We start from the raw sequence: 10565 nt of genomic DNA, 5'->3' as shown, positions 1-10565 counted from the left end.
GCGGTACTACCGCTTGTAGCACCGAAGCGGTACTACCGCTCCGGCCCGCGGTACTACCGCTAGGAAACCAAAACTGCCATAACTTCTGCATATGAGCTCCAAATTGAGCAAACTCAAGCTTGTTGGATAGAGGAAGACGAGTAGCATCAAAACAGAGGCAGGGGAGGTATGCCAACAAATAGAGGAGTGAAACCTCCAACGGAGAAGAACCGACATATCCTCCAACATCGAAAACATCATAGAAGATGCGAGTGAACTCCGTTTTCGATGAACTCGAGCTTGTCATCAAGATGACCATAAGCTCCAAAACTCACAAAGAGAAGAACCAATAAAGATGATGCAAGGATGCAATGGTTTGAGCTCTCTATGAACGATACGATCAAGCTACACATCGAGAGCCCCCCTTGATAGTACGGCAATCAATCCTATAACCCGGTCTCCCACCTACCATCATGAGACCGGTAAAATAGAAAACCTATCAAGAGCAAACCTTTGCCTTGCACATGGTCCACTTGAGCTAGATGATGACGATCTTGACTCCCTCAAGTTGGACCACGTTTCTTGGTTGCGTTGGCTCGATGAAGACTAGTTGATTGCTCCCCCATGCTCCACTATGGGTGAGCCACTCTTCCGCACATCTTCACAAGTCCATTGTCACCACAATGGATGGCAAACTTCAAGCATTTGATCTCTTCATGATGCTTCACTTGAACTTGCACAACGCAACATCTTCACAAGTCCATTGTCACCACAATGGACGGCAAGCTTCAAGCATTTGATCTCTTCATGATGCTTCACTTGAACTTGCACACCGCAACCTAACCCCACAAAGAACTCTCACGAAGATCATGGGTTAGTACACAAAGCGTAATTGACAATGCTCACCACAACATGGGATCGCTTGATCCCTCTCGGTACATCTTGTGCGCTTTGTGTGTTGATCAACTTGATTCACTCTTGACTTAGTCTTGATCAACCTTGACTCTTTCCAACTCTCTTCATTTGGATGATGTCTTGAAGGTAAACATGAATGATCACACAATCTTCTTCTTCAAGGCATGCTTGCAATAAGCTCAACTCTCACATGACCAATCTTTGGATAATTCCTTAATAACACCTTGGTCACCACATAAACTCCTTGAAACCAACACATGGACTTCAAGAAATGCCTATGGACAAATCCTTCAAATATAACTCAAGGCAACCATTAGTCCATAGATATTGTCATCAATTACCAAAACCAAACATGGGGGCATCGCATGTTCTTTCACAAAGCGATGGCAATAAGGCAACGGAGGATAATCCCCTCGAGAAGCAATCTAAGCACCGGCGTCATCGGCGCCGCTCTAAGCCGCGCCATAGCAAAAGCAGCGATACCGGCACAAAAGACAATAACGCTGCGGATAGTGCCGAAGACGAAGACAATCCCTCCAGCCAGGCCTCGAGCGGGAGGATGGGCAAGCTAGCCCTAAGGAACAGGCAGCAGACGGAGAATCAGAGGATGACAATTACATGCCTCTCTCCGCAGATAAGGTGAGCCTCGGCGACGAAGAATTTATCATGCCTGAGGATCCCGTCGAACAGGAGCGCTTCAAGCGCCGGCTTATAGCCACAGCAAAAAGCCTGAAGAAAAAGCAACAGCAGCTTCAAGCTGACCAAGATCTGCTAGCGGATAGATGGACTGAGCTCCTGGCGGCCGAGGAATACGAACTCGAGCGCCCAACCAAAAGTTACCCAAAGCGCGGGTTGCTACCCCAACTCAAGGAGGAAGCATTAAAGCCTACGCCTCCAGCGTATGATGCGGCTGACCGGCCACCTCGTGGCCGAGACAAAGCGGCATATCAGGCCGAAGTCCAGCCCGCACCCCGTCGCCAGTTAAACAAAAATACCAAGGCCTGGGGTAACACGCAGGACCTGCGAGACGTATTGGAAAACAAAGTAGGACATGCAAGATCGATCTCCAGATCACGGGGGCGCGCCCCAACGCGTGACGACGACCGTCATGCCGGATATACTAAAAGCAAATCCGGCCGGGCCGAATACAGCAGACAAGACTCGTATGAACTGCGTCGTGATATAGCCCGGCACAGAAGCGCCGCACACCCCCTTTGCTTCACTGATGAAGTAATGGATCACGAATTCCCAGAAGATTTTAAACCCGTGAACATTGAATCATATGATGGTCCAACAGACCCCGCGGTATTGATTGAAAATTTCCTCCTCCACATCCACATGGCCCGCGGTGACAATCTACATGCCATCAAGTACCTCCCATTAAAACTCAAAGGACCTGCTCGGCATTGGCTCAATAGCCTGCCGGCAAACTCCATTGGCAGTTGGGAGAATTTGGAGGACGCATTCCATGACAACTTCCAGGGCACTTATGTGCGACCACCGAATGCCGATGACTTGAGTCACATAACCCAACAGCCAGGGGAATCAGCCAGGAAATTCTGGACTCGGTTCCTAACTAAAAAGAACCAAATTGTCGACTGTCCAGATGCCGAGGCCTTAGCGGCATTTAAGCATAACATCCGCAACGAGTGGCTCGCCCGACACCTTGGCCAAGAAAAGCCGAAGTCCATGGCAGCCCTCACGACACTCATGGCCCGCTTTTGTGCGGGCAAGGACAGCTGGCTGGCTCGCAGCAACAACACATCAAGAAATCCTGGCAATTCAGATGCCAAAGATAGCAACGGCAGGCCACGACGCAACAGACACAAGCGCCGCAACAACGGCGAGAACGCCGAAGACATGGCAGTTAATGCCGGATTCAGTGGCTCTAAATCCGGTTAGCGGAAAAAACCGTTCAAAAGAAGCAATCCGGACCCGTCCAGCTTGGACTGCATACTCGATCGCTCGTGTCAAATTCACGGCACCCCGATAAACCAGCCAACCACACCAACAGAGAATGCTGGGTGTTCAAACAGGCCGGCAAGTTGAATGCCGAAAACAAGGAAAAGGGGCTGCATAGCAACGACGAGGAGGAGCCCCGGCCGTTGAACATAGGATGACAGAAGAAATTTCCTCCCCAAGTGAAACGGTAAACATGATATACGCAACCCATATTCCCAAGCGGGAACGGAAGCGTGCACTGAGGGACGTCTATGCGATGGAGCCAGTCGCCCCAAAATTCAACCCATGGTGTTCTTGTCCGATCACCTTCGATCGCAGGGACCACCCCACCAGTATCCGTCATGGCGGTTCTGCCGCATTGGTCCTTGACCCCATCATTGACGGATTTCACCTCACTCGAGTCCTTATGGATGGTGGCAGCAGCCTGAACCTGCTCTATCAGGATACAGTGCGCAAAATGGGTATAGACCCCTCGAGGATCAAACCCACCAAAACCACCTTTAAAGGTGTCATCCTAGGTGTAGAGGCCTGTTGCACGGGCTCAATCAAACTGGAAGTGGTCTTCGGATCTCCGGACAACTTCCGAAGCAAGGAGTTAATCTTCGATATCGTCCCCTTCCGCAGTGGCTATCACGCACCGCTCGGGCGAACCGCATTTGCCAGATTCAATGCGGTACCGCATTATGCATACCTCAAGCTCAAAATGCCAGGACCTCGCGGGGTTATAACAGTTAATGGAAACACAGAACGCTCGCTCCGCACGGAGGAGCACACTGCGGCCCTCGCAGCAGAAGCACAAAGCAGCATTATGAGGCAAACTGCCAATTCGGCGAAAAAGACCCCGGACACCTTCAAGCGAGTCCGGAGTACCCTGCAAGAGGATCGCCAGGCACGTTCAGAGCTCGCCTAGCAATTCGGCCTCCGCCCTAGTCCCAGTCAAGCGGCAAAATTTACGCCGCGCATACATAATTATGCACTCAAGATACCATGGGCATAGGCAGAGGCACGGCCCACAATGCGGCTCAACCGCTTCAGGACCCGTATACCTTTAACATTTTCTTCCTTTCAGGCCCCTATTCTCTGAAGGCCCTCTCCGATCATCTGATTATCGGACCCGTCATGGGAAGGAAACACCAAGGAAGCAAGAAGCTTTGACGTACAAGGGAATCCCCAGGTGGTCTCTGATAACGATCAATATACCTGTTTTGCATACCCACACGCAGCTTGCCCTTGGATAGGACATGTAAAAAAGTCCTATTTTTTACTTATTTCACTACATGTATGCATACGCTTTGACGTATCTTTTAAATAACAATGTACAGCATTAGCTCATTATTGCATTCCTTTATCTTTTTTCCCTGTCTGCTTATTTGCGACAAATTGCACCCGTACATTCTGATACGTCCAGTGCGCCAAGGGCTTCAGTGTACCCCATAAAATGGCAAGAAAAGTCCGAACACTTTCGACAGTGCGGCACCCCGAACTTATAGCATTATATGCATCAGCTCCGAATCATGTCTTGGGTCAATAGTTGGGTTTGCCCGACTCCCATGTTTTGGTACCTTACGTTCCGCTATATCGGCTAAGGTAGCACTGGGAGAACTACTGTGATTGTGTCCCGGTTCTTCCGGACGAGCACCTCAGTAGAGAAAGCCGAAAACTAACTGTCATGATGCGGCGAGAGCTGGTCGCTGTTCGAGAGGTCTCAAATCCTTAAAGATTTTTTCCGCTTCGGGCGAGGAGTCGGCCTTGTCCGATTTAGGCGTACATAGCGCCCCAAGTTCGGCCTTCCGAATACTAGGGGCTTCGCCAAAATTTAAAATTGTAGACTTCTATGGCTAAGTGAGAGTGATAAAGCTTTATAGTCCGATTTCCTGGTTTGTTGTGTTGAACACCTCCTTCGAAGGACCCAAAACTGGGATAAAGAGTGATCAGGTTTATCCCGAACACCTTAGTACTAGTTACATGGGGGCAGAAGCCGAAGACTGGCCAACTCTCAAATTTTATAGACGGCCGCACAGAAGATAATATTTTAAATTAACAAGCGTTACATAGCGCACATGAACTCGTTTCATATTACAGGATCACATGAGTACGTTCATTCAAATATTACATCCTTAGCACATTCCTCTGCCACAAGGCGAGCACCCTTCAGGACACTGTCATAATACATTTCGGGGTGGCGATGATCCTTGCCCTCCGGCGGCCCCTCCTTCACCAGCTTTTCGGCGTCCATCTTCGCCCAGTGCACTTTCGCCCGGGCAAAAGCCCTGCGCGCACCCTCAATGCAGACGGACCGCTTTATGACTTCAAACCGTGGGCAGGCGTTCACAAGCCGCCTTACCAGGCCAAAATAGCTGCCAGGCAGGGGCTCGCCAGGCCACATCCGGACTATGAGACCCTTCATGGCCGGTTCGGCCACCTTGTGAAGCTCGACCAGTTGCTTCAACTGGTCGCTCAAGGGCATCGGATGTTCGGTCCCAGTATACTGAGACCAGAACAACTTCTCCGTCGAGCTCCCTTCCTCGGCCCGATAGAACTCCGCGGCATCCGACACACTGCTGGGTAGATCTGCGGACGCTCCTGGAGAGCTCCGAATTCGGGTAAGTAAAAGGAAAGTTTCCTTCACATGCTTGCTTGGCATAATGAATGCCTTGCCCGCCGCTATCTTCTTGACCGCCTCAATTTCCTGGAGGGCCTTTTGGGCTTCGGCCTTGGCATTTTGTGCGTTCTCGAGGGCCTTCGCAAGCTCGGACCCTTGCGTCTTAGAGTCATGCTCCAAGGACTCGTACCTCTTGACAAACTCCTAGAGCTCTTGCCGAACCTCGCCGACTCGGGCCTCTTGCTTCTCGCGCTCGGCGCGCTCCTTGGCCGCCTTGCCTTCAGCCTCGGACAGCGCCTTCTTCAGGGTCGCCACTTCGGTCGTGGCCCCTAGCAAAATTCATGACGATCCTATGATCTAACAACCACCTTCCTTTTTCTTTATCAATAAACAGACGGGGTATCACTTACCTTTGTTCTCTTCGAGATGCCTCTTGGTAAGGCCGAGCTCTTCCTCAGACTGCTCAAGTCCCCGCTTCAGTGCGGAAACCTCCGCCGTGCGAGCGGCAGCGGCCAGCAGCGAAGCCTGCTTATTCACATAGACATATCCTGATTAGACTCCTCTGATTATTATTTGATCCTCTGTTCGGCCTTTCTTTGCGAACACCAAACAGAGCATCAAGGGCTACTGTCTATGCTATAACATTTTCTCATAATTTGATTACTTACCTAAAAGCCTGTTAGGAGGCTGGCACAGGCTTCAGTCAGTCCGCTTTTGGCGGACCGAACCTTCTTGACCACCGCACTCATGATAGTGCGGTGCTCTTCGTCAATGGAAGCGCCGCAAAGCGCTTCCAGCAAATTGTCCGATGCCTCTGGATGGACAAAGGCTATCGGCACAGACGGCTTGCCCCCCTTTGCGAGGGGTCGCCTGACAGAATCCGGAACCACTGGAGGTTCCGGCGCAGTATTCGGCTGGGGGCTAGACTTGCTGCCCCTAGCATTAGAGCCCATGGGAGTCTTGCCCCTCCTGCGCCCAGCGTCTGGAATGTCGCCTTGGGGCGCCTCCGGAACTGTCTCCCCTTGGTTCAGTGCCCTTTGAGACAACACCTCGATGTCGTCCATAGGGCGGGGGGAGGAGGCGGTCGGGAGTGAATCGTTGTTCATCTTCGACTGGCCCAAAGACTCATACGAAGAGGATACGTCGATGTGGGCTTTGGATGGGCTGCATGATCATGTTTGGCATGATAAGAAGCAATAAAATAAAACATACCAAGAACTATTATGGTATTCGGATACTTACGACTTCGCCAGGGGCTTGTCCCTGGGTAACCACTCCTCGTCGCTGAAAGCGGCCGCTGTGGAGCAGTCCGGAAGGAGAGTCCTTCCCTTCTTGGACCCTTCGGCCTCCCCAGATGGGGCGGCCTTCCTTTTCTTGTCTCCCCCGGCTGGGGGGAGAACTTTCCTCTTCCTCCTCCTCGTTTTCATGGGAGGGCGGCACCTCGGTGTTATCGGACGATGAGTCCGATACAACCTCGCGCCGGAGACCTTTCCTGGTCCCCGTGGCCTTCTTCTTGGCCTTCTTCTCCGGCGCCTCATAGGGCGCTGGAACCAGCATCTCCGTTAAGAGAGCCCTTGCTGGATCTTCGGGCAGTGGGGCCGGACAATCGATCCGCTCCGCTGTCACGACCCAGTCCTGTTAAATGGCGTGGAGGCTTAGATCCCCCACATGATTATACAGGGGAAAGAAACATCTTATGAGATATAAGGAGCTTACCGGATTAGCAGGGCGCTTTGCGCTGAGTCTGCGATCCTCGGTAAGGGGAGGAGGTACCCCGGCGGACTTGAACAGCACCTTCCAGATGTCCTGATGCGTCGTGTGAAGAGCTCTTGCAGCGTCTGGTGCTTAGCCGGGTCGAACTCCCACATATTGAATGCCCGTCTTTGACACGGGAGGATCCGGCGGACGAGCATGACCTGGACCACGTTGACAAGCTTGATTTTCTTGCTTATCATGTTTTTAACGCAGTTCTGGAGTCCGGTCAGCTCCACCGATGAACCCCAAGATATGCCTTTCTCTTTCCAGGAGGTGAGCCGCATGGGGATGCCGGATCGAAATTCGGGGGCCGCCACCTAGTTGGTGTCGTGCAGCTCGGTGATGTAGAACCACCCCGATTGACACCCCTTCACGGTCTCCACATAGGAGCCTTCGACCCAGGTGACGTTGGGCATTTTGCCCACCATGGCGCCTCCGCACTCCGCTTGCTGGCCGACCACCACCTTCGGTTTAATGTTGAAGGTCTTCAGCCACAGGCCGAAGTGAGGCTTGATGCGGAGGAAGGCCTCGCACACGACAATAAACACCGAGATGTTGAGGATGAAATTGGCGGCCAGATCATGGAAGTCCAGCCCATAGTAGAACATGAGCCCGCGGACAAATGGGTGGAGGGGAAATTTCAGCACGCGGACGAAGTGGGTAAGGAATACAACCCTTTCGTGGGGTTCGGGGGTAGGGACGATCTGCCCCGCATCTAGGAGCCGGTGCGCGATGTCTGCGGCTAGGTATCCGGCTTCCCGGAGCTTCGTGATGTTCTCCTCCGTGACGGAGGAGGCCATCCACTTGCCTCCCGCTCCGGACATGTTTGGAGTGGTTTTGAGGCGAAAATGCGAACTTGGGCGCTGGAGCTCGAGTGCGCGAGAATGGATGGGTAGGGAAGAAGAAGGCGTGGGTGAAAAAGAGGAGTCCTTGTCCCTTTATAAGGGCGGAAGAAACTGTGCGCCTCCCCACCTGCCTGGTAAACTCGCTTATTCCCCAAGCGTCGTGATTGATGGCGCGGTTGGGTTACCCACACCCGTATTGATGAGAATCCTGTGATAAGGGGACACGATCTCTGCTTCGACAAGACGTGCCAAGAAAACCGCCTCGCAATGTGTGCAGTAGCTGGTTGAGGAAAACGGTTCGAATAATGACCGGGCCGTGGCGTGATGTCATGTTATGAAAAGTTGTCAGCAGATTAGATTTTTGGAAATATTATACTCTCTACGGTGGTATGTGGAATTTGTTTTGCAGAGCCGGACACGATCCTTGTGTTCAAAATCTTCTATGGAGTATTCGGAGGAAGAACCCGCCTTGCAATGCAGCAGACAATCTGCGCGCCAGACTCATCGTCATTGAAGCCTGGTTCAGGGGCTACTGAGGGAGTCCTGGATTAGGGGGTCCTCGGACGGCCGGACTATGTACTTTGGCCGGACTGTTGGACTATGAAGATCCGAGATTGAAGACTTCGTCCCGTGTCTGGATGGGGCTCTCCTTTGCGTGGAAGGCAAGCTTGGCAATTCGGATATGTAGATCTCCTCCCTTGTAACCGACTCTGTGTAACCCTAGCCCCCTCCGGTGTCTATATAAACCGAAGGGTTTAGTCCGTAGGACAACAACAATCATAATCATAGGCTAGCTCCTAGGGTTTAGCCTCTACGATCTCGTGGTAGATCAACTCTTGTAGTACTCATATCATCAAGATCAATCAAGCAGGAAGTAGGGTATTACCTCCATCGAGAGGGCCCGAACCTGGGTAAACATTGTGTCCCCCGCCTCCTGTTACCATCCGCCTTAGACGCATAGTTTGGGACCCCCTACCCGAGATCCGCCGGTTTTGACACCGACACTAGTGCTCAGTCATAAACCTATTGCCCACTCTGCTTTCCCATTCCTATTGCTTTTGGTATCTGAATCTTCCTGAATTCAAGTAGAGAATACCAGGGCTTTCTTCTTTGATTTTCCTTGGGGCAGAGGATATAAAAATGGATTTCCGACATAGCACCTGTGGCATTAGGATTCTAAGATTTAGGAGGGGAAGGCTGAGGAGAGGGATCACATGCATTGAAGCAATCTCAAGATTCAGAAATGATCAAAATAATGGTACGGGGAGAAGAAAGAGAGGAGAGTCAGGAAAATAGGGTAAACGCAAAGAGACGATGAAAAGCAATCAGAGAGGAGAGGGAAGAATGATAATGGAAATCATAAAGCTCAGCGAGGAGCACATTACTATGAATAATAATGGAGAGGGACATTAAAGGGGAAAACTGAGCAAAGAGATATGAAAATATATTAGAAAAGCTTTTCACTTCTACTTCATTTTCTTGTTTAGATTCATTACTTCAGTGATTGAACATGGACAAATACCTATAAGGACCCCATTTCATTGACCTTCGCCCTTTTATATCCCTCGTTAAGATATGTTATCCGGACCAACTCCCACGTAGAAAACCAAGAGCAGTGAGTTACAAAACCAAGAGCAGTTAGAATCGCGTAGCTGCGTGCCCCTTTTTCTGACTAGCTTCTTGTGAAAAGCATTTCAGGAACGAGCACACCTGATGAACTCAGAAACCTACTATGGAATCAATCAACCCATCGCACCCGAGTGCTCTGCTCTCCAAGCTCTGCGCAGGTGTTTTTACATTAAAATCCCCGAACGATTTTATGCTATCAAAGTAGGTGGATTGGTCTGTGGTGCTCACTAAACCTGCTATTGGACGGGATCAGACATCGGTCTTAGATGATCTCGATCTTGAAGAAAGCATAACTAATGTCATTTTAAGAGAAAGATGGCACTATGGATTGAAGGTAGCATTTTCTCCATATGGGAAATCAAAACTTCATTTGATTGAGCGCTATAGGTTAAGTTGGTTGGTTAGTGTATCACGACCGGGGACACCTGGCACTGACTCATTCCTGTCTTCTTCAAAACCGAAACGGATAGGTTGTATTAAAGATCATTTCTATAGCGCGAAGGAGGAACTTTCTTACTAAGGCAACTCGTAGATTTTAAACGCATTCATCTTTCCTTTTTCTTGAACAGCTCAGTCAAACCAAGCAGTGAACAAAGTTAGTGCAAATGTGGCCATGTAGGTGCTGCAGGAAAGCAACTTGATATTGCGATCCAGATCCAGCAAGAAGTAACGTTGCACTATGACTCAATCCAGTTGGAAGAATAAGCTTATATATCCCAATCCATCGGGTCTAAGTCCCCTTCCAATCAGATTCATAAACACCTAACATAACAGCAGCCCACAGGGCCTTGTTGAGGATGATCTCCTGTGTGAAATTCGAGAAATTCCATTCCATTTATATGAGAAGTGCAGATCCCTTTTTTTAGAATAAAAGGGGG

This window comes from Aegilops tauschii, chromosome 1, assembly GCF_002575655.3.
Source record: "Aegilops tauschii subsp. strangulata cultivar AL8/78 chromosome 1, Aet v6.0, whole genome shotgun sequence".
Taxonomy (NCBI): domain Eukaryota; kingdom Viridiplantae; phylum Streptophyta; class Magnoliopsida; order Poales; family Poaceae; genus Aegilops; species Aegilops tauschii.
Note: the sequence above shows the minus strand (reverse complement) of the source record.